The sequence below is a fragment of the Macaca mulatta genome, chromosome 8 (genome assembly GCF_049350105.2).
Source record: "Macaca mulatta isolate MMU2019108-1 chromosome 8, T2T-MMU8v2.0, whole genome shotgun sequence".
Lineage (NCBI taxonomy): Eukaryota > Metazoa > Chordata > Mammalia > Primates > Cercopithecidae > Macaca > Macaca mulatta.
Window position 1 is genome coordinate 33,730,794 of NC_133413.1, and position 26,549 is coordinate 33,757,342.

The window sequence follows — 26,549 nt, forward strand, 5'->3', positions numbered from 1 at the left end:
AAAACAAAAACAAAAACAAAAACAAAAAAACCTTGTTCTCTCAGTATGTTTTTATTATGCAGTTTTCCTCTAAATAATGAAAGCTCCCTTTTAGTGTTATATTATGATAGCAAAAGGTGTGTAGAGTTAGCAGGATATGGTTGTGTGACAAAAAGCCAAATAGCATTTTAGGCTCCAATGAAGAGGAATATCTGTGAAGGGGGTCTTTCTTGGTATTTTTTAAGTTCCACTTGAAAGTGCTGTTGGCCATCACTAATTGTCAGGGAAATGCAAATTAAAATCACAATGAGATACCACCTTACCCCAGCCAGAATGGCAATTAGTGAAAAGTCAAAAACCAGTAGATGTTGGCATGGATGTGGTTAAAAAAAAAAGTGCTTATACACTGCTGGTGGGAATGTAAATTAGTACAATCTCTATGGAAAACAATATGGGGATTTCTCAAAGAACTAAAGGCAGATCAACCATTCTATCCGACAATCCCACTACTTTGTATCTACCCAAAGGGAAAGAAGTTGCTATATCAGAAAGACACCTGCATGTGTATAGAATCATCCTAAGTGCCCATCTACTGATGAGTGGATAAAGAAAACATGGTGCGTGCATGTATGTGTGTGTATATACCATGAAATACTATATATACACACACATATATATACATGTATATATACATATACATATGCACACATACCTACATATACACACACAGACACACCATGAAATACTATTCAGCCATTAAAAAAGAATGAAATAATATCTTTTGCAGCAACTTGGATAGAACTGGAGGCCATTATTCTAAATAAAGTATCTCAGGAATCAAAAATCATATACCACATGTCCTTACTTATGAATGAGAGCTATAGGTATTTAAAGTCATCCAGGGTGATATAATGGACATTGGAGACTAAGAAGCAGGGAGGGTGAGAGTGACGGTGAGAGAGAAATAACTATGTATTGGGTACAATGTACACTACTTGGGTAATAGGTACACTAAAATCCTAAACTTCACCACCATACAATTCATCTTTGTAACCAGAAGCCATTTGTATCCCTAAAGCTATTGAAATAAAAAAAATCACGAAGTGCTGTTGCCTACTCTGCAGGCATGCAAGTTTGATTCTGGGTCTGAGACAAGCTATGATCACATTGTTGTAGAGAACATAGGTCCTTGGAAAAGAAATCAAAACACAGGTTCCCAACCAGAAGTTAATTTTATTCCTCTGTTAAAATGGAACTATGACTTTTCTTATTTACAAGAACTGTCCTTCCTTTTTAAGGTTAAAACATGTTATTTTATTATGATGCAGATAATATTTATTATAAAAAAATAGAAAAATAAGAGGCAGATGTAGTTCTAGCTCTTAATAAACCTGGCTAAACTGTTACAAATTTCATCTGATCATTTATATACTTTTCTATGTGATTGGACTTATTTATAATACGGATTTTTGAATAGTGTTTTAGCATTTTTTTACTTAAATTGTATACATTTTATAGATTATCTCTTGATAAGCATTATTTTAATGGTATATATATGTATAAATATATATTCTTACATAATACACACACATGTCTATGTAATGACATATATATAACATTTTGCAATGGTGCATGTGTGTTTGTTCCCTTAAGTTGGATATTTATTTAACTGTTTTCTTATTGTTGGATTATTTTGTTTCATAAATAACATTCTATGCTGAAAATATTTTTAATTGCTATAAATTGCCCAACTAAGACATATAACTTCCTCTTATCCTGTCACTACCTTTGACAACACACTAAACTTTTCTTTACTATATTTCATTTCCTTCTTAATCTCATTTCTAAAAACTGTATTTATGTCTTACAATATATATATCATTCCTTCGGTACTCCTACCTGTTGATCTTCTCATTGTTATTTATTAGCTTGTCAGGACTTAGAAGATAGGCTTCTCGTGCAACCCAAGCCTCTCTTTTGACCAGACTCTAAATATTTGATTGTTTACATCTTCCCCTGCAAAGCATTCCTCTAGGATCTGCCCCTTTCTTTTTCTCCAGGCAATATGCCTTGAACATTCTGTAGCTGGTTGGTACTGATTCCTTGCCAGGTCAGTAGGACAGATGTGTAGACTAAGAAATTAACTAGTGAGTTCAAGTGGAGGTTCCTGGCTTGTTGGTGCCTGTGAACAGGATTCTTTTGAGTATGATTAGTGACATGAGGGTCCTGACTAATATCATAGGCAGAGGAAGTGACATTACAACTCACAGTGTAAGAAGTAGCTTGAGTTAACTGGTGAAAGAGCTAAAAGTCAATGAAAAGTATTGAACTTTAAAAATGTATTCTCTATTGAAAAGTTTAAAAGATCATTTATTGATTAGCCAACATTAAGGAAATTCCTTTGACTTTAATAGCTGTAAGCTCTAATGGGGGCTAGAAACTCTAGCAAGTGGTACAGTTTCTAGAACCTAGCAGATAACTTTTCGTTGACTAGAATTGAATGTGTGATACAATGATTTGGAAAAGTAATTTACAGTAATTATATATGTTCATTGTTTTCTCCTTTGTTTACCTTGACTAACCATCTTTGGTGATTGTTTCATAATTGTGGCTTTCTAAACATCTTTATCGAGGAGTTACAAATGTCTAGCTCTTCTCAACCCTTTATTTAGGGTCTGGAATCAGTGGATGTTAGTGGAGGGGAAAAGGTTATTTTGATAATTTAAGACAGAACAATTTAGAAATCAGTATTGTTTTGAAGCCAACTTGCTATGTAACCTTTTAGAATTCCCTGACTTTTTCTGAAATTGACGTTTTCTTTAGTGTATAGCAATGATAGCATGAAACCACCACTGACTTTTTTAGGGCATCTTGCTGGCTAATTTTATAAAATTCGAACCACACTCTATGAATGAAGAATCATCTGTAGCAATTGCTCTTTTCCAAATGTTCTTTTGCTTTGAATGCCGTATCTGAATATTAGATTGTTTCTCCAGATGTTACAGGCTCATGTTTCCTTCTGCTGAATTCAATTGTTGGTTCCTGCCTATGTTTCTCAGGATTTGCATCATTTCTCTGTCTTAAGTAAGGTTTTTATAAATGCTCGTCAATGTTGTAGAGTTTGGATTAAATTCAGATAGAGGATATTTCCACTGGACTTTTGCTCATCTACTTCCTCCCTGGAGAATGGTGAAAAGCAGTTAGTCCTTTTTTCCCTCCTCTGATAGGGTGATGGGCTACTATTGCTTTTTCTCTCCTAATATATTGAGTATTCCGACCTCTCACCAAAACCTTAGGTCAAAGTGAGTAGAGGTGATTGTTTTTAATTGGATGATTGCTACGATATGCTTCTCTTTTGGTGGGATCCCAAAAAAGATTAAATGACACTCCCCACCAAAAATAAGAGGAACTCAAAAAAAAAAAAAAAGACTGAGAAAGCATGCCATGAAAGTCCAGGCTTGGACAACAAGCATACCATGATGTGACTTTTAGCCCCATCACCTACTAACTGTGTGACCTTGGGCAGGCTGTTGAAATCATCAGGGCCTCAATTTCCTAACCTATAAAATTATTGTGATCATTATTATATTTACAACTAAGAATAAGTACCTTATCATTTTGCTGCAATACACATGTGATGATTGTCCTAAAGTGCTTAGCATGGTGTCTAGAACATATTATGTACTTAATAATTATTGTCTGAAAAAATAAACACATAAATAAAATACTGTATTGTCAAAGAATATAATACTGTGCCCCAATCTGTGAAAGATTAAACCTCTTGTGTCTCCAGGATTTCTAATAACTTATCCCAGAAAGTCAGTGCAGAGGAGAGGTGGGCTCTCTTCCTGCCGCAGACTCAGGGGCTGTTCTGATGATGAGGTCCAAGGGCAGCCTTGCTTCTGCCCTTTGCTCAGTTGATCTTGTGAACAGCTGCGATTCTTGCTGTAACTACTTTCTCACTCTCAGTGACTCCATACCGTAAATGTTTCATGTGAAGAAGCACTGCTCTAAAACAAAGCTGGAAAACAGGGAGGCAGTTGCCAGATCTGTCATTGTGCTGAGTCAGGGAAGGCTTCAGCAATCATCCAAAGAGGTGTGGCATTTACACCTGCAGCTGGATGGGTTATGAACCCAAATAGGTCCTTGAAAAGGAAGGCTCGTCTCCCTTCCCCACAGCACCCTCTACCCACTCAATTTTTACCTACTTTAAGGGAAGGCTTTTGGTAACTAATTTTTCATCTGCTCGTTAAAGCTTACCAGTTACAGCGTGTATTACAAATTACAGCTTCCAGGACTTTGGGTGAAATGTGCTATGTAAATAATGGCATATTTTGCTGTGAGCAGTCCTTGATTTTAGACCCTTACATTACCTATCACCTCGCAAATTTTCCTTATAGGAAGACCCGGATGTATAAATTTCAGGCAAGTATCTGATGTGTCTTATAGAACCAGCTAGCCAACAATATTGTCAAAAAGAGAAGCAACACTTTCAGATGATGGAAGCATAGAATCAAGCAAGGAGTTCGTTGAATCCTTCTTGTGCTTTTCCTTTGAAATCACCTTATTCTAGAATCCTAGGAGGATTGAAACATTCCTACTTTGATATATTCCTCTGGAGATCACTTGTTAAAAGTCATCATAAGTGACATTTACTAGTCTTGTGTTTTCTCTAGTCTTAACTTGAAAAGTTCTGCTCATCAAAAATGAGTATGTTGAGATAGTATTTCCTATAGAAATTTTGTGTTTTACCCCCTTAAAATCCTCACTTTTCACATTAAAGTGTGTGTTCAGATAAAATAAGACTCATGGAGAGCACATGGCTGAGATCATTCTAGGCTCTCATTGCTAGGCTGAGATTTGCATTTTTCTGAAAGTCAGAGTACTGAATTTTCTTAGCTTTGAAGCAGTGAATGGGACAGTATGTGTATATGTGTGTGTGCCCACTTGCATATAATTCCAAATTACTTGTTTATGTGTAGTATAGGATTCTATGACAAAGAGCTGTCTTTAATGCAAATATAAGGCATTCATGAGCACCTTGTGTATAAGCTCACATTTTGAACTTTGTTTTTCTTTTATTCAAAGAATTTACAAAATCATTTTGTGGTTTGAAAAGTAATTTAGATTTCCTATAAAATGTTATATAAAATTTTAAATTTGGATTTTAGCTAGCAAGTATTGGCTTAACTGTAGAAATAATTTCATTTTCTAGGACAGTTCAATAGTCTAGCTTCTGCTTTATGACAATCCACTTGTGTTTGTTAAAGGATAGTAATATTAAAGATTTTTATAGATCTCACAATAATGTTTTATGTATATTAACTGATTTGGTCCCCACAATGACCCTAATGGATATTATTATTATTATCCCCACTTTTTTTTTTTTTTTGAGACGGAGTTTCACTCTTCTTGCCTAAGTTGGAGTGCAATGGCACCATCTCAGGTCACTGCAATCTCTGCCTTCTGGGTTCAAGTGACTCTCCTGCCTCAGCCTCCCGAGTAGCTGAGAGTACAGGTGTGCGCCACCACACCTGGCTAATTTTTTGTATGTTTAGTAGAAATGGGGTTTCACCATGTTATCCAGGCTGGTCTCAAACTCCTGACCTCAGGTGATCCACTCGCCTCGGCCTCCCAAAGTGCTGGGATTACCGGTGTGAGCCACTGCACCCAGCCTATTATCTTCATTTTAAATATGATGAAACTGAGATACAGAGAGATAATATACATTAAGATCAGAAAACTAGAAAGTCTAGGAACTAAGATTCAAAACAAAATCATCTGATTTCAATCTCTGTGCTCTTAAATACTTCACTAGAATAAGTCTTATTTTTTATAATTGATATAACTGGTCTAAATGTTAATAAAGTTTTAAGATTCAATTTACATATAGTTTCTATCTCTGTAAGTTACCAGTTATTACTACCTAAAATACACTTGGAGTCAGTAGTAACATTGTATATTCCTAGATTTTATTTTTTAATACCAACATCAGAGTAGGAGGCCTCAAAATACCTGTGATGGAAAAAATGCAGTGCCTGGGTACATGCAGCTAAGCCTGGTCACTAGAATGTATTTCATGTATATTTTCTAAGGCATCAAAGACTTCAGAACTACAAAGAGAACTATAGTTGCTGCAACCAGAAAGCTAGTCACATATATGTACTTTTATAAATCATGTGCATATGTGTGTGGGTGCCTGAGTGTGTGTGCATATATAAATACATCTAAAAGCTCAGAATTAACCACCTTAGTCTGGGGCATTAGAATTTTAGTAAACTTTTTTGATGTACATGTTGAATAAGTTGCAAAGTTGAGATCTGTTCCCTACCTCCATGTGGCTTATGTAACCTTGCTAATGAGAAAAGAGCTTATTACAAATATTCATAGATGTGATATATATGTGTGTGTGTGTATATATATATGTGTATATATGTGTGTGTGTGTATATATATATATATATATATATATATACACCTCTTTCTCCCCCTACACACACATACACACACCCCTTTACTCTCTTTTTTTTTTTTTAAGATGGAGTCTCACTCTTGTTGCCCAGGCTAGAGTGCAATGGTGCGATCTTGGCACACTGCAACCTCCACCTCCCAGGTTCAAGCGATTCCCCTGCCTCAGCCTCCCGAGTAGCTGGGGTTACTTTCTACTATACAAATTTTACTGTCATAGACATTGGCTTTTGTACCTCCAAAGTGTTTGTTATTATCCAAGGAAAGGGTACCCACATCTTACCACTGTGGATAAATTACACATATATTGACTAAGAGCTACTATTTAATGAAACTTCTTTTGTGTGTCAGGATCTGAACTCTATTTATCCTTCTACTTATCTACCCACCTACCTATTTTTTTTCAATTAATTCCAGAATGTTAAATCTCATGATGGCAGATGCCATTATTAATTTTGTTCACTGACATACTAAGCATTGAAAATGGTGCCTGGCACATGTAGAGACTCAGAATATGCTTTCAGAATTGAATGAAAATATCTTGACAAGGTAGCACAGTTTTTGCTTTTGTTTTTCTTTTACTAGAGTCAGGGTATTGCTCTGTCACCCGACCCAGGCTGGAGTGCAGTGGTATGATTACAGCTGACTGCAGCCTCGAACTCCTGGGCTCAAGCGATCCTCCTGCCTCGGTCTGCTGAGTAGCCAGTACCACAGGTGTGTGCCACCATGCCCAGCAAAGTTTTTATTTTTTGTATATTTTTGTTTTTTGTTTTATTGAGATAGGGTCTTCCCTAGTCTTCAGGTAGTCTCCACTCACTGCAACCTCAACCTCCTGGGCTCAAGCAATCCTCCTGCCTCAGCCTCCCAAGTAGCTAGGACCACAGGAACACACCACCACACCCAGCTAATTTTTTAAAAAATTATTTTTAGTAGAAATGAGGTCTAACTATTTTGCCCAGGTTGGTCTCAAACTCCTGTGTTCAATGATCCTCCCGCCTCAGCCTCCCAAAGTACTGGGATGACAGGTGTGAGCCACCACACCCAGCCTAATATATTATTTTTGTTTTTTGTAGACACAGGGTCCCCTTATGTCACTCAGGCTGCTCTCAAACTCCTGGCCCTAAGCGATCCTCCTGACCTGGCCTTCCAAAAGGTTGGAATTACAGGTGTGACCCACTGTGTCAGCCTCTCATTATTTTCAATCTGACAGGTGAGAAACTGAACCTCAGAGAGCATGGATTACTGACCCAGTATCACAGCTGGTGCAGTGCAGAAGCAGGAGTGGAACCTCCATTTGGCTCCACTGGCCAGACTCCCTATCCATAACTCTGTCTCCAAGAAGCTCTTGGAGGCCGGACAGCAGCATCTCCATCTTCTGGAGGTACTTTTAGGTCACCAGTGTCCCTGATCTTTTCATGAGTACACATTTCTGACTGACTTTAGAGCTCTAGGTGTTTTTCTCCTATGTTGATCTACCCTGTAAGGCTCCATGAGAGGCTTGGACTATTGTTTTACAGTAGGCTTCCTAAGACATTTTGCTTAGCTCCTTGAAGGCTTCCATCTGCTCTTGAGCTTAGGAGGAGAACACAACCTAGTCAAAGACAGAAGAGCATAATAGCACATAGGAGTAAGTGAGTAGGAAACACCGAGAAGTGGTGCAGAAGAGGAAAGAATGGCCAATAGAAGATGGAAAGGCAGCAGTCAGGGTCACAAAAAAAGGGTGCAGAAACAATACAGGAGATGCACAAGAGATTTGATTGCTTTTAAGAAGTGTTATGCTAAAATATCTTCCTCCATAGGCAAAAGACAATGGCAAAGAACTTTTAAAATTTTTATTTGGCTACTTCTATTCAAGTATTAAGTATATAGTGATGTACAACAAATGTTTACTTAACAAAATACATAAAACTCTTTCCTGGGCTAAACCCTGAAAGACAGTCATACATATTTCATAAGTTTTTTGTTGTAAAATATTTGATGATTTCACAGTTAGGGGACTTCTCAGAAAGTGCTATACATAGCCAGATATAACCTTTCCATTTTATATTTCCTTTTGCAAGCGCCATGATTTCTAGTAATCTTTGAGTGTCTCCTCTCTTCAATTTACTTAGAAATTTTGCATTTAAACTATTGCCCTTGTTTAGGGAGAACGAAACAACACATCCAAAAAAAGGACCAAATTTGTACAACCTGGTATTGCATTTCTGATTGACATAATTTCCACTTCAGAAAAGTTTTCTTAAATACTCACTCATTTTATTTTCTTTTTTTTCTTTTTTCTTTTTTTTTTGAGACGGAGTCTCGCTCTGTCGCCCAGGCTGAAGTGCAGTGGCGGGATCTCAGCTCACTGCAAGCTCCGCCTCCAGGGTTCATGCCATTCTCCTGCCTCAGCCTCCTGAGTAGCTGGGACTACAGGCGCCTGCCACCTCGCCCGGCTAGTTTTTTTGTATTTTTTTAGTAGAGACGGGGTTTCACCGTGTTAGCCAGGATGGACTCATTTTATTTTAACACCCTAAAGAATAGCCCAGATAAATGGACTCCAAATTTGAGGCCTGAGTAATAATGCATTTTAGGATTAGACTAGTCATCCTTGGTATTTTCGTGGTGTTCATCATGTACAGAGTACAACAAGATACTCTATTATCCATTCAGGCTGTTGGAGAAATACAAATAAGCACATAAAACCAAAACAAATCACTGTATCTATGAATTGAAATGCATGTCATAAGAACTTTAATCTGGTGCAATTCTTCTTATAACCAAGTAAGTATAGTCAGCAGAGCTTACCTTTTGTGTTAAGCATTTTACAGATGACATATGTAAGATAAATTTAAGATTTGTGTTTAAATGACTTTTAAAAGTAAAAAAGCAGTAGGAAGACTTCTCACTCAGAGGTTGTGGTCAGTCATTTTCAAATAACTTTTCATTGCCAACATCTCATACATAAGCTTGTATAAGCTTCTACAACCCCTCCCAGAGTCAGCCTTCTCTCTTCTTTCAGTAACATCCTGTGTTCCCATCTGACTGGACTGCACCATTTGTCACCAATTCCAACACATCTTGTCTACATACCTTTTCTATCGGAAGAAAAAAAGAAAATGGGCTTGAATAAAAACATGTAAATAAATGATGAGCACTTTGCTCTGTTGGTTTAATTAAACAGTGTTGAAAGGTGTTAGCTAGAGAAGATTTAATAGAAAGTGTAACATTTTAAATAATGTTTAAGGGAAAAAAGAAAAAGACACATTTTGGGTTTCAGAGTAAATAAAAGATAAAAATAAAGAATAAAAGATTTAAAGTATTAGGGATGACTTGCAAAATCTCAGAGGTAACGGCAAGAAACATTAGACAGAAAATAAATTTATTTAAATTGAAAGAATGGGAGAGAATCCACAGACACTTTGAGGGAACTGGATCATCATTGCAGTCTCCCAGAGATGTTGAAAAACTGTGAGTCTGCTTGCTTTCTCAATGTGGATGCTGATGGTATGGGGCAATTTCTCAGCCCTGGTCATATGCTGCTTGGAAATAGACTCAGTGCTGTTGGCAGGGCATGGTGGGAGATAGACCAGCCTTTAGGACTGCAAGCTGCATGGGAGTGGGGTAAGCACTATGACTGCTGGCTTTCTTCCACTTCCCTGGCATCCTGTATGACTCAGCAGAGGCAGTTATAATCCCCCTGGGAATATAACTTCATTAGACTGGGAACCACATCCCCATCCCCCACAGCATCCACAGCAAGGCCCTGACAAAAGAGAGGCTGAGCTCAGACACACCTTTCCCTGCCTCCACCTAGTGATCTTTCTCTATCAGTCCTGGTAGCTGAAGATAAAGGTCATAATCTCTTGGGAGGTCTATGGCCCTGTCCACTGCCTAAGAAACCTGAATACTCAACCAGGTGTCCCTAGAGCAAGTTTGCAACCTTCCTATAGGACCACAGCTGATGCATTCTTGAAAATGACACCTCCTGACTGGAGGCCAACAAACACAAAACCAGTGCACTAAACAAAAACACAACCAAGAACTCTCACAAAATCCACTTCACTCCCTTGCTACCTCCACCAGAGTAGGTACTAGTATCCACAGGTGCAAGACCTGAAGACGGATCACATCATAGGACTCTTTGCAGATACTCCCCAGTACCAGCCCAGAGCCCAGTAGCTCCACTGGGTGGCTAGGCCCAGAAGAGCAAAAACAATCCCTACAGTTCATCTCTCAGAAAGCCCCATTCCTAGGAGAAGGGGGAGAACACCACATCAAGGGGGCACCTCGTGGGACAAAAGAATCTGAACAGCAGTTCTTGAATCCTAGATCTTCCCTCTGACATAGTCTATCTGAATGAGATGGAACCAGAAAAACAATTCTGGTAATATGACAAAATAAGGTTGTTTAACACTCCACGAAAATCATGCCAGCTCACCAGCAATGAATCCAAACCAAGATGAAATCTGAATTGTCAGAAAAAAATCTTCAGAAGGTTGATTATTAAGCTAATCAAGGAGACACCAGAAAAAGGTAAAGTCCAACTTAAAGAAGTCAAAAACATGATACAGGATATGAAAGGAAAAGTCTTCAGTGAAATAGAGAGCATAAATAAAAAATAATGACAACTTCTGGAAATCAAGGACACACTTTGAGAAATGCAAAATGCACTGAAAAGTCTCAGCCATAGAATCAAACAAGCGGAAGAAAGAACTTCTGAGCTCAAAGACAAGGCATTTGAATTAACCCAGTCCATCAAAGACAAAGAGAAAATAATTTTTAAAAAATGAACAAAGCCTTCGAGAAGTTTGGGATTATGTTAAAAATCCAAACCTAAGAATAACTAGTGTTCCTGAGGTAGAATAGAAACCTAAAAGTTTGGAAAGCATATTTGAGGGAATAATTGAGGAAGACATCCATGGCCTTGCTAGAGATCTAGACATTCAAATACAAGAAGCTCAAAGAACACCTGGGAAACTCATCGTAAAAAGATCATTGGCTTGGCACACAGTCATCAGGTTATCTAAAGTCAAGATGAAGGAAAGAATCTTAAGAGCTGTGAGGCAAAAACATCAGGTAGCCTACAAAGAAAAACCTATCATATTAACAGATTTCTCAGCAGAAATCCTACAAGCTAGAAGAGATTGGGGTCCTATTCTTTGCCTCTTTAAACAAAACAATTATCAGCCAAGAATTTTGTATCTAGCAAAACTAAGCTGCATAAATGAAGGAAAGATACAGTGTCTTCCAGACAAACAAATGCTGAGAGAATTCACCGCTACCAAGCCAGCACTACAAGAACTGCTGAAAGGAGCTCTAAATCCTGAAACCAATCCTCAAAATACACCAAAATAGAACCTCCTTAAAGCGTAAATCTCACAGGACCTATATAATAATAACACAATGAAAAAAAAACAACAACAATGTATTCAGGCAACAAATAGCATGATGAATAGAATAGTACCTCACATCTCAATACTAACATTGAATGTAAATAGCCTAAATGCACCTCTTAAAAGATACAGAATGGCAGAATGAATAAGCATTCACCAACTAAGTTTTCTTCTGTTTTCAGGAGACTCATCTAACACATAAGGACTCACATAAACTTAAGATAAAGGGATGGAAAAAGATATTTCATGCAAATGGACGTCAAAAGCAAGCAGGAGTATCTATTCTTATATCAGACTAAACTTAAAGCAGCCGCAGTTTAAAAAGGCAAATATGTTCATTATATAATGTTAAAGGGACTAGTCCAGCAGGAAAACATCACAATTCCAAATATATAAGCACCTAACACTGGAGCACCCAAATTTATAAAATAATTACTATCTAAGAAATGAGATAGACAGCAATACAATAGCAGTGGGGGACTTTAGTACTCCCCTGACAGCACCAAACTGGTCATCAAGACAGAAAGTCAACAAAAAAACAATGGACTTAAACTCTACCCTGCAACAAATGAACTTGACAGATATTTACAGAACATTCTACCCAACAACTGCAGAATATACATTCTACTCATCAGCACATGGAGCATTGTCCAAGACAGACCACATGATAGGCCACAAAACAAGTCTCAGTAAATTTAAGAACATTGAAATTATATCAAGTACTCTCTCAGACCACAGTGGAATAAAATTGCAAATCACCTCCAAAAGGCACCCCCAAACCACACAAATACATGAAAATTAAATAACCTGCTCCTGAATAATCATTGGGTCAACAAGGAAATCAAGATGGAAATTTAAAAAATTATTTGAACGTAGTGACAATAGTGACACAGCCTATCAAAACTGCTGAGATAGAACAAAAAAATGGTGCTAAGAGGAAAGTTCATAGCATTAAATGTCTACATCAAAAAGGCTGAAAGAGCACAAGTAGACAATCTAAGGTCACACCTCTGGAACTGGAGAAACAAGAAGAAACCAAACCCAAACCCAGCAGAAGAAAAGAAATAACGAGGATCAGAAGAGAACTAAATGAAATTGAAACAAACAAAAACAATACAGAAAATAAATAAGCTGGTTCATTGAAAATACAAATGAAATTGATATACCGTTAGTGAGATTAATTGAGAAGAGAGAAGATCCAAATAATCTTAGTTAGAAATGAAATGGGAGATACTACAGCCAATACCACAAAAATACAAAAGATTATTCAAGGCTACTATGAACACCTTTACACAGATAAACTAGAAAACCTAGAGGAGATGGGTGAATTCCTGGAAATCTACAACCCTCCTAGATTAAACCAGGAAGATATAGAACCTCTGAACAGATCAATAACAAGTTGCAAGATTGAAATGGTAATAAAAAATTGCCAACAACAAAAAAAGTGCAGGACCAGATGGATTCACAGCTGATTTCTATCAGACATTCAAAGAAGAATTGGTACCAATCCTACCGAAAATCTTCCAAATGATAGAGAAAGAAGGAATACTCCCTAAATCAATCTACAAAGCCAGTATCACCCTAATGCCAAAGCCAGGAAAGGACATAACATAAAATGAAAACTATGGACCAATGTCCCTGATGAACATAGATGCAAAAATCCTCAAGAAAATACTAGCAAATTGAATCCAACAGTGTATCAAAAAGATTATCCACCATGATCAAGTAGGTTTCATACTAGGGGTGCAGGGATGGTTTAACATAGGCAAGTCAATAAATGTGATACACCACAAAAACAGAATTACAGCCAGAAATCACATGATCATCTCAATAGACACAGAAAAACCATTTGACAAAATCCAGCCTCCCTTTATGACCAAAAACCTCAGCAAAATCCGCATAGAAGGGATATACTTTAAGGTAATAAAAACCATCTACAGCAAGCCCACAGCCAACATTATACTGAAGAGGGAAAAGTGGAAAGCATTTCCATTAAGAACTGGAACAAAGATGCCCACTTTCACTACTTCTATTCAACATTGTACCAGGAGTCTTAGCCAGAGCAATCAGACAAGAGAAAGAAATAAAGGGCATGCAAATTGGTAAAGAGGACATCAAACTGTCGCTGTTTGCTGATGATATGATTGTATACCTAGAAACCCTAAAGACTTCTCCAAAAAGCTCCTAGAACTAGTAAATGAACTCAGCAAAGTTTTAGGATACAAAGTTAACGTATACAAATTAGTAGCTCTGCTATATACCAACAGCAACCAAGCTGAAAATCAAATCAAGAACTCAACCCCTTTCACATATCAGCAAAAAAATAAAATTAAATACTTAGGAATATACCTAACCAAGGATGCGAAAGACCTCTACAAGGAAAACTACAAAACACTGCTGAAAGAAATCACAGACAACACAAACAAATGGAAACATATCCCATGCTCATGGATGGGTAGAATTAATATTGTGAAAATGACCACACTGCCAAAAGCAGTCTACACATTCAATGCAATTCCCTTCAAAATACCACCATCATTCTTTACAGAACTAGACAAAACAATCCTAAAATTCATATGGAACAAAAAAAGAGCCTGCATAGACAAAGCAAGACTAAACAAAAGGAACAAATCTGGAGGCATCACATTATCTAACATCAAACTGTATTATAAGGCAATAGTCACCAAAACAGCATGATACTGGTATAAAAATAGGCACATAGACCAATGGAACAAAATAGAGAACCCAGAAATAAACCCAAATACTTACAGCCCACTGATATTCGACAAAGCAAACAAAAATATAAAGTGGGGAAAGACACCCTCTTCAACAAATGGTGCTGAGATAAGTGGCAAGCCACATGTAGAAGAATGAAGCTGAATCTTCGTCTTTTATCCTATGCAAAAATCAACTCAAAATGGATCAAATACTTGAATCTAAAACCTGAAAACATAAAGATTTTAGAAGATAACATCAGAAAAACCCTTCTAGACGTTGGCTTGGGCAAAGACTTAAATGACCAAGAACCCAGAAGCAAATGCAACAAAAACAAAGAGAAATAGATGGGAATTAATGAAACTAAAAAGTTTCTCCACAGCAAAACTCAAAAATCAGCAGAGTTAACAGACAACCCACAGAGTGGGAGAAAATTTTCACAATCTACATCTGACAAAGGACTACTATCCAGAATCTACAAAGAACTCAAATCGGCAAGATAAAGAAAAAAAATCTCATCAAAAAGTGAGCTAAAGACATGAATAGACAATTCTCAAAACAAGATATAAAATTGGTCAACAAGCGTATGGAAAAATGCTCAATATCACTAATTATCAGGGAAATGCAAATCAAAACCTCAAAGTGATACAACCTTACTTCCTCAAGAATGACCATAATAAAAAGAAAAGAAAAGAAAACAAAACAAAAACAGATGTTGCCGTCGATGTGGTGAAAATGCAACACTTTTACATTGTTGGTGGGAATGTAAACTAGTACAACCATTATGGAAAACAGTGCGGAGATTCCTTAAAGAACTAAAAGTAGACCTACCATTTGATCCAGTCATCCCACTACCAGGTATCTACCCAGAGGAAGTGGTTATACAAAAAAGATACTTGCACATGCATATGTATAGCAGCACAATTTGCTGTTGCAAAAATATAGAACCAATCCAAATGCCCATCAATCAACAAGTGGATTAAGAAAATGTGATATATATTTATATGTACACACACACACACATACACACATATACCATGGAATACTACTTAGCCATAAAAAGAACAAAATAATGACATTTGCAGCAGCCTGGATGGAATTGGAGATTATTATTCTAACTGAAGTAACTCAGGAATGAAAAACCAAACATTGTATGTTCTCACTTATACATAGGAGCTAAGCTATGAAGATCCAAAGGCATAAGAATGATATATTGGACTTCGGAGACTTGGGGGGAAAGATTGGGAGGGAAAGGTTAGAGGCTGGTGAAGGATAAGAGAATATACATTGAGTACAGTGTACACTGCTCTGGTAATGGCTACACCAAAATTTCAGAAATCACCACTGAAAACCTTATTCATGTAACCAATCACCACCTATTCCTCAAAAACCTGTTGAAATAAATAAATAAGATAAATTGATAGAATGAACTATATGTATTGCATGAGGAAGCAACATAAATAAGCTTAGTAAGTGAAACAGTAAAGAAAAAGGCAATGTGATGGTGGTGATAGGAATACATGCTACCTTGTTCACCCTCTTAATACTGTGGATAAACAGAATCAGATAATTTGTTTAGCTAACTGGACAACACCCCACAACAAATTTGCATACTGTGCCTACCTCGTTTTTCTCACAGTTTGATTTCAATGCTCTCACAGTTCCTAAGGTGGCTGTTTATACCAATCTGTGGTCTAAGATACTGTTATGACTATTACTTGTTTATCAAAGTGGTACACATTCTTCAGTTGCAGCTCCACAGGCTTTCTGGAACTACTGTAATTAACGTGGATTTCTTTATCTCTTTTCTTATTTGGCACATATTATTAGCACTACATAGAATGACATTTACTTTTTCTCTTTTTACTTTTATATGTGCTAATTCTGTCTCTTTAGCCTAGTCAGAAGCTCTGAGTTCAAAGAATAACCATGAACATAGAACTAAAGGTCTAGATAGATCTCATCTAACTGTTTGATTTTCAAAGAAGGAAAGTTTGTAAAATGGAAACTACAGTGATCTTGAGTGTATACTATGTGTCAGACAGCTTTAACATTTCTGTATGAATCACTCATGTTGTCATCTCAAAGATCATATGGAATACACACTATTATTGTCATCATTTTACACATGAGAAGAATGATATGCAGAGAAGTGGCTTGCTGAGGGCACACAGCTAGTAAGAGACAGTGCTGGGATTCAATTCTAGACCTTCTGGCTCCAGCTCTTAACTTTCCAAGTTAGTGCTGCAGGTAGAACAAAAACTCTTTCCCGTAACTTCTTTCTCCGTTTCAGGGCTCTTGCTTGTTCTAACCGACTTGTACCACCATAATTCTTATACTAGAGCACAAAAAAAGAAAAGAGATGCAAGTGTTTATTAACTTCAGCTTTGTGTTTGACAAATCCTAAACATGCAAACATGCACCTGATACACTCTAATCCTTTCCCAAGAGAGCAAGTAATGATGTTATACTGAGTGATTAATGAACTGATATAAGGACTCAGTAATCTGCATGTGAATTGGTGGCTTAACAAAGCAATCCATGCAGTAGGTATGTATTTTGAATAGCATTCTTTCTGCAGGGAATCAGCTGTATGTAGTGTTTAATTGAATGCTTCTGGGTCACTGAGTGATTTGGAGTCAAATCATCAACCACATTTCCCAATGTGTCAAGTAGAAAGTCAACTTAACAAAACTTCCGTAGTACTCAGTTCTCTTCCAACGTGCTCCTTATCTTGAATTCTTTCAAAATAGTGTGCATTATAATTTACCAGGAATGATTTACATGTATTCCTCTTCAGAGACAGAGGGATGGATTAAATAACATTCCCTGAAGCCCTTTTTGCCTTCGAGTAAATGCTCTTTATCATTCTAAGCTTCTTACTCTGAGTAAAATTTGAACATGACCCTGTGGATTCCCCAGAACAATTTGTGATGCTTTTTCCTTAGTTGATATGTTTGGATATTTTCCATACTATGCAGGCTGCATTCTCTTTTTAACTTACTGTGGTTTTTTTTTTTTTTTTTTTTTTTTTTTTTTTTCACTCTGATGCTTTGACTTTTGCCATCATAGTTTTCTTTATTTTCAGAGTATATTGACTGTCACTAGGCTTTCTTCTGAGTCCTTTTGCCAAGTCATCCATACTTTGCTCTTCTAATCTTCTGTTATAACAGGCTTCCTGTTACTTATGTTTTTGCTGTTACACTCTGAATTTGTTCCAGATTTTCTGGTAGAGATTTCCCTACACCAAAAACAGTATTCCAGGTGCAGCCACTTGAGAATTGAGCAGAGGTAAATATGTGCACCCCTTTTTACTGTGATGTCTTGCCATCTGCAGTTTGGAGCCTGTAAGAGTTAGATTTGGGATTGAAAGTAAGACTTCCACTAGGACTGCCATTTGCAGCACAAACTCACCTGGATGGTAACTGCTGTCTAGCTTCAGCTCCCTTTCGACAGGTCCTTCTCAGAAGGCCTCTTTTCCAGGCTTTTTTCTTCCTGTGCATATCTGTGTTTTCATTCATTTTCCCCTTGTGAATAAGCTGGCCCTTTCCCAACCTGACTCTCATCTTGTTATTTGATCCCAAGATCTGTAACTCCTCTCAGACCATCTGCATTATTTCTCTGTCCTTGCTGATGTTTTGCAACATTCTCCAGCTGACTATCATCTGCAGATTTCATTAGCACACCGTTTACTATGTTCTGAAGATCATTAATAAAGATGAATAAACAGAAGAGATGACCTTCTGCAGACATCTGTGGAATTTCTCTAGACTGCCCCCACAACTTGATCGCCATTATTTTATTTTACCTTTTGGGTTTTTTGCCCAGTGTTTCATTCAGTTCCCTCCATAAGCACCCTGTTGTCATATCTGAGTAACTGCACTCATAATGTGTGATTTTCCTGCACCACTTCATAATTGTCTAAACAATTCATCAGGTTTGTCTGACAACATTTTTCCTTTATTAAATCCTAGTTTTATTGACAGTTTTCATTATCCTCTAGATTGCAGAAGCTCTACGTAACAGTGTGTGTGCCCATTCTGATTTCTCCTCAATTTATTACTGTTTTAAAACCTGTACTATAGATGATGGGAAGAGAGTACGATGAGAAGAGACAGACTCAGAATCTCTATGGCTCTTCTTGGAAAAACACCATAATGTGTATGGAAGATCATGCATGTGCATTTTCCTGCAAGGTACTAACAGCCATCTTTCTATCCAAAAAGACAGAAAGAAGTTGTCTCTGGTTTTGAACAATGAAGATTTATATCTAACTTATTTTGAAAAATCAAAGCATTAGATATTTAAAACTGAACAAGAACCATAGCTGTACTTAAGGAATGTCTGTGATGTACTTGGCACTGTGATAAAATGTGATGTTTATCACTCTATGATTACATCAACCCTTTGAAAGGCAGTTCTTTTCAGGTGTGACACTAACCTATAGGGTGCTGTCATGGCCTCCCCTCCAGGAGGATGCTGCCTGTGCCTGAGAATACAGCACAGGCTGCATCTAAGGACCCACTGACCTCCTAGGCCAGATATCTTTGTGTGTGGCAGAGCCTGCCTAAATGTACCTGGAAGTCATGATTTCTTTCCCATTTAAATGAAGACGATAACATACCTATAAGAGATAGATCTGAGATTGATACTAATGTGGTTCCTCCATACCATATTGCATCTCTGCACATAAAACAAATATGGATCTATCTCATACTTCTGTGATTGCCTACTAAATTCACACAGTACTTTGTGTTTTTACTTAGAAAAGAATGGATATAATACAGTATGTAACCTTCTCTTCCTATCTTTAGCTATGCTGTTAATTTTCTTCCCAGTCTTCAGCTATGTTGTTTTTGTTATTGTCATTATGATTATTATTTATTACTGAATCTAAAAAGAATCATGGAGAAGAAGCAGTATTGCTCTGGGTCAGGTATTCTTTATAATATATTTAAAAATACATCTGAACTCTGTTCACATATCCCTTTGTTTGCCTATTAGATCCAGTCAACATTATGCAAGCACATACCTTCATGATATTGAATATTGATCAATTTAGTCACATGCCATACAAACGTAGAAATACCACTTAACAGCTGGGCACAGTGGCTCATGCCTGTAATCCTAGCATTTTGGGAGGCCAAGGCAGGGGGATCGCCTGAGCTCAGGAGTTCAAGACCACCCAGGGCAACATGGTGAAACCCTGTCTCTAGTAAAAATACAAAAAAATTAACTGGATATGGTGGTGTGTGCCTGTAGTCCCAGCTACTTGGGAGGCTGAGGCAAGAGAATCACTTGAGCCCCAGAGGCAAAGGTTGCAGTGAGCCAAGATCAGGCCACTGCACTCCGGCTTGGGCTACAGAGTGAAACTCCATCTCAAAGAAAAATAAAAAAAAAAAGAAAAAGAAAAAGAAAAGAAATACTACTTAACAAGGAATGTTTTGAATACTTTAATTCTTTGACTTAAATTACTAGATATATTTATAAAGGTGTAGAAGATTTGACAACTGGAATGTGTGTGCACATGCACATATACACACATATCACATATGCACATATGTATATGAGTATGTATAACATATATTTCTACAAATAAAAGTTATTTACCAAAGCATCATACATTTTCATTTTCTTTTCTCTCCTTTTGTTAGCATTTTCATTTTTCTTGCGTGCTGTTTTTATTGAAATGAGGCTTGCACTTTAGCTATAGAGCTTTTCCTTGTTGAACAATGTAGTTTTCTTGCTCAACAACTCTGACATCCAGGTAAATGGAAGGAAAATGGATACGGGAGTTGTGTGTTCATAATGCCACTTTGCCACCCTGAAATCTATGCAGATAATCTACTTGGAAGGCTTTGAGCCCCAGTGGAATACAGAACCATGTAAGTATCCTGCATTGATTTACAGCACCTGCTACAGCTGCCTGGATCTTGGCAGGCATTTTCTCTCCTGCCAAATGCTGTTGCAATTGCTGGGCAGATCTAGATGGAGGTTATATTTACTGGACATGTTTATAATCTGCAGAGTGATCTAAGCCATAGAGAGCTAATTTCCCAAAGATCAATGACTAAGGGAGGATTTCAGAGGTTGTCCTCTTTATCCAATTTCCTGTGTCCTAATGAGATGGCTGAAACCTGTTTGGAATCTTTCTGATTAGGAACTCTTGTGAGAGTCAATAAAGAATATGACATTCATAAATCTAAATAAGAGGTGACTTGGCCGCCTGTATAGTGATTCATGCCATGAGAAGCCTTTCCCCTGCCCCCAGCAGGATGTGTCATGGGTGACTGACCTGAGACAAGGTCAGACTTGAACCAAGAGTCTTGAGAGGACTTGGCCTCTCCTGGTTAATTCAAAGGACTCTTCTGGCTGTTAGAATGCATTGTGTACATTTTTTACCTTTCTTGATTTAATTCAATTCAATTGCCATTCAATTCAAACAAAATGTATTTGTTAAATGATTATTATGTTTTCCAATTAAGAAGGATGACAGAAAAATTAACTCTAATGGTATATGGCAAGCATCATTATATAGATCTAAAAAAGTGTTATCAAAGATGATGATAATCATAATAGCTAATGTATTTGAGTACTTACTGTGTCGGTCAGTGTGCTAAGCACTTCACACATGTTATTTTATTTAATCCTAACAAATTCATGAATTAGGTCTTATACCTATTTTATAGATGAAGAAAGTGTGACTTAGATGCATTAATTAACTTTCAATGTTAACAAAATCCTTCCCATATCCCATATTCCCCTCTCGCTTCTTTTGCCCCCTCTCAGCTAAACTTCTAGGAAAAACTTGTCTGCCTTTATCATCTCTACTTCTTTACCTCCCATTTGTTTCTCAACCCATTCAGTTAGGCTTCTGCCACTGCCATCAAAATGAAAATTGAACAGGCTAATCAATTCCTCCACATGTCCAAATACAGTATTTTTATTTCACTGGATTGCTCACCACCTTTTGCCACCATTAACCACTTCCTTCTGGAGACAGTATCTTCTCTTGGTTTTTTGTACCACATATGCCTGTGTTTCCTCTGGAATCATGAGCTGCTTATCTCCATTTGATAGCACCTCTTCCTCTGCCTAATTTCTCATTACTGGAGCATTTTAGTTTGGGTTCTGGGTCATCTGCTCTTGCCCCTGGATTCTGCCCTATGTCAGGGATTTTTTAAACATTGTTGGTACCACGTACATTTTTGGCAGTCTCATGAAGCCTGTAGACTCAAAGTCCATAAAATACCCTGGATATCTCTCAGTATCCCAGATGTAGTTCTTACAAATGGGAACTCTTGTTTCCCATCTGCAAATTTGTTTTTCCTTCAGTCTTGTCCATTCATCATAGAAGTCATCTATGATTCCTCATTTATCCTAAAACACAAACCTGATACTATCCATTAGCATGTCTTGGCAATTTCATCTTCACACCATCCCAGATCTTCTCACTTTTTCCTTCTCTCCACTGCCACCCTGCTGTCACCCCTTGGGTGATGCTTAATACATGTTTAGTGTATGAAGAAAGGTTTGGAATGGGGAAAATAAAGCAACACACTGAATCACTAGGGGACACGTAATACTCTAGGCAAGACTCAAGATAGAGCAGGGACAGTCTGAACTGAAGATGAGAAGGATGAATTTTAAATATAAGTATGTAAGTGTGTACAATGGAAAATACACACAAAGAATTAAGAGTTACAAATGCCTATTAAGTGTAATTGGGTTGTTTGAAGCTGTCTTTTAAAAATTTCCATTTCTTTTTAAATAGACTTTTACCTCATGTTCTGTGAAGTCTTTTGGAGACAGTAAATCATATTGTTTGGGAAATTTAAGGGTGGGGATGGGAATAAAACTGAAAAGAGGAATCTTTCCTAGATCAAGCTGACAATGAAACAGCTTTCTTCAGTCATTTCTTTCCAGACATTAGTCAAACAAACAGGTGAGCACCAGATAGTTTGAGTAGCAGCTGGAACAGTTCAATAAGAGTCTCCCTCTAGCCTCTCCTTACTTCTGAATAAGCAAAGTTAAGCTAGAGTCAACTCGTCAACTTCTCTAATATTCTGTATTGTTCTGAGGTTTAAGGCTGTTTTTTTTTTTTTTTTTTTTTTTTCTTCTTGGCTGCCTAGGCTCTCTGATTAACTGAGATTAATCTCTATCATCCTGTGTAAGCTAAACCCTAAATTACATAATATGTTTTCTATCCTTATGCCATATGCCTTCCACATCAGGGATGACTCCAGAGACAACAAAAGCAAGCTGTGTTTTTACTGATTTTGCAAACTTGCATTCATCAGCCTTGGGCATTTTGGCCTCCCCAGTGTCAGTATGGTGTTTTAATAGCTGAGAAAAACAACAGAAATAAAAGAGAGGACACTGTGAAAATCACTTTCCAAACTGACTTGTATTGCAACTGCCTCACATCTAAGTAATGGAAAATAATAGTGATTAGGATAAGGCAGTGCATTGCATTTGGTGACAGTTAATCCTCTTATTAACTTCATGGTCATATTTCGCTCACCTGTGAGGTTGGAAGGACTATGTGAGAATGTTGTAATTCCTGTTTCTCTGTTCATTGGGAAAGTTGGGAAAATAGCTCTAAAAATAAAAGAATTCCAGGTTGAAATGCCTTTGAGGTTGACTGTTCTCTCTGGAGATGCATGTTTGCCTTGTGTCCTTCATTCACGCTTTGAGTTTGGGTACCCACTCTTTGAGGCCTCATTCTCTTCCCTTTGGAGGATTTTCTTTTCACCTGAGCAGTCATCGGTGAGGGAAAAGTCAGTGGGGTGGTTCAGCTATGTGGTATACTGCATTGATAAATGGAGGCAGAGCCCTGCTCCAGCCCCATGAGTTGGAACAACCTACAAAGCATTTCTGGCAGTGAGCCAAGGAGGTGATCCCTCCTCTAGGGGGAAAAAGTCAATGGCTGAGATTGCAGTTCTCCATCCCCTCGCGGGGCTGATTCATACAGCAGCATTGACACTGAGGTCTCAGGAGAACTGTTCTTTTCCCAGTCCAGCTAAAAATATCCAAATTCAGATTTATAATGTCAGGAGCTGATAAATTTGCCTAGGAAATGCAAGCAGTGTCATTGCCGTGCTAGGAAATCTATTCTGATGAATTGATGAGGGAAAGAAATTCCAAACATAGCAGAGTCCCCGAGTGCCACTTCCCCTGGGATAGTGAGCAAAATGAACATGTTTTCCTTGCCATTGAAGTTCCCTTTTTCAAACATAGTAAAAAGTAGAATATTCCAGATTGAAACGGAATATGGAAAGTGCCTTTTTGATCAAAAGCATGACATGACATAAAACTAAATCTTATGGCCTGTAAAATATTTTTGCTTTCTGTCAAACAAGGGATTCCTTTTTAAAATACTCTTTCGCTAAGACAAAAATTCCACTTACATAGCCCTACATTTCTGTGGTGACTTCTGATTCAATAAGGATCTTTTAATTTTGGAACTCAGTAAGAAACCAACTTTCTTACTTTCCTACAGCTTTTGTTTGGACTTTCAGAATCTAAGTTGATATTGCTGTCTGCTGCTAACCAGTCCTTTCCTCTCTTCAGTTGGTCAATGGATTCTCAGGAGTGTCATAGGATTTTTCCTCCATACCAACTGGCTTGAAATGATTTGGCATGGGCTTCAACTCTAATTTATTCAGTATCCCTTTAGCACCTACTAGATACCAAGTATCATGACTGGCACTTTTCTGAAATGATGAAGGTGCCGTGGGGACAGATGGATGTGTAATGAACTTATTATAAATCAAATCATAAGCATAATAATTGATACTGAACAATTGCTATGAGAATTGAACAGAGGAAATGCTTCTGCTGGGAAAAGACCAGGAAGGCATCAGAGAAGAAGTAAAATCTGTGGTTGGGGTGATACAATGGGTGAGTACTAGCAGTTTCTCAGGGGAGCAGAGTATGTCTAACAGAGACCAGCATGACACTAAGTTAGGAAAAGTACCACCTGCCTTAGGGACTTAAATAAGATATTTGAAGTGTTTAAATAATTTTTTTTCTCACTTGGATTTTGGCTTTTGCCAAACAACTAACAAACAACTGTCACATTTGATCTAATTATTTTAGATCATTAACTTTGAAAATTGCTGTTTGTATGATTTCCTACCTTGGCCTTGTGCCTATTATGAGCTGACATCTAATGAACAGGTGGATGGTGCATTCCTGGAGCTTTGCCCTTGTCAAACACTTGACCCAGACCATGAGATGTCATGGTAGCTTTCCCTACTGAAACCTTCTGGACTTACATCTCAGTAATGATGTTCTAATGATCTAACATGCTATGCCATCATTTGTTGATTCATAAAGTCAGGAGATAAACACTAACATTATTATCACTGTCTCCTTGAATGAAAATTGAAGGCTAGACTTTTAATTTTAGGCAGATTTTCTTGACCCAATTCTTTGCATTCAAAAATGTTTAGGTATTTCATTCTCATGGACCTACCTCTTCATATGCTTTCTTCTTAATCAGGCAGTAATTTGTAGGTTTGGGCCTCAATTTCAATAGCAAGTGAGCCCCCAAATTGGTAAAACACAAAAGGGGATTTTTTTTCTGAGATTCAATAGGTAATACAGCATACCAACATTTCATGTAATTTAAAAAGATAATGTAGCATAGATATGCATGCTGAAGTATTTAGGGGAAGTAGAAAGATGTCTGCAATTTATTTTGAAATGTGTCAACAAATATGATGGATGGATAGAGGGATAGATAAATGGGTGGATATGCTTGAAAGAAAATATATAAAAATGTTAGTGGTACCATCTGGGTATAAAATATAGCTATTGATTCTAAAATTATTTTAACCTTGTGAAATGTTTGAAATTTTTACAATATGTTGGAGAAGAAAGATAAGGTAGCAAAGAATTAAATTGGTAGAGGTGCTTGTATAAGAATGATAAGATACTTAAAGTGAAGAGAAATTTCTCTGACTTATGAAAATGTAGACACAAATATAGTTGTGTCTGTGAGTCAAAGTACACAATCTTTCTTCTCCATTAGCTTATGAATCTGTCAGATGAGAAAAAAGATCATCCTAGGAGAAAGAGTAGTTCACTGTAAAGGCCAGAACTTTAGTCTACTTAGCAATATATAAATAGAATTTTGGGGTTTATTTTTAGTATAAAACACTGATATTTTCCCCAAATAAGGCCATTTCTGCCTTCTCAGTCATTTCAACATACATTGAGCACTTCCTGTATTCCTGGCACGGTGCTAAGAACTGGGGCTTTAACTTCAGAACTTAACGTCAAGAATGGAGAAAGAGAACAAGAAGGTGATGTCACACAGGGAAAGAAGGACTTAAAATGTGCTGTGAGAGCCCTGAAGAGGGAGAAGTTCCTGGCTTGTTAGCTCTGATTTGGGGCAGGCTACTAAACCTTTTTGTGCCTTAGTATTTTCATCTATAAAATCTGGCCAATAATAAATGTTAAACTACTGTCCGTTAAATAGCAGGACCTTCATAAATGGTCACTAATATCTTTAACCCAGAGAGGAAGATCAAATTAGGAAACAAACAAAAAAATAACACAGCCATAACATTTGTTTGACAGACATCCTTCTTTTTCCCATCCCTCCTCTGTACCCCATCTTTTGTTGCCTTAGTAGAATGATGAAATCACAGGCCTGGAGCTGGAACAGACCTAGCCCTAGATTTGAGACAGATATTCCACTCCAACCCTCATTTAGAGATGAAGACACTGAAATGACTTGAGAAAAGTGACTTGTCTCGGGTCCCATAGCTAGTCAATGGCAAAGTGGGGAACATGTAGGATTATAAAGATTTTACTGGAGAGAGAGGTTGAAGAAAAGTTCTTTGGAAATATAGTTTATGCTTTCTTAGGATGTAAGAGAGAAAGTGCCCAGAAACTTTTTTATTATTAGAAGAGAATGTTTTTTAGTGTACCTAAACACATTACATTAGTAGGCTCTCAAGAGGCATTTGTTGACTTGTATTGCATTAAACCTCTCCTGCTA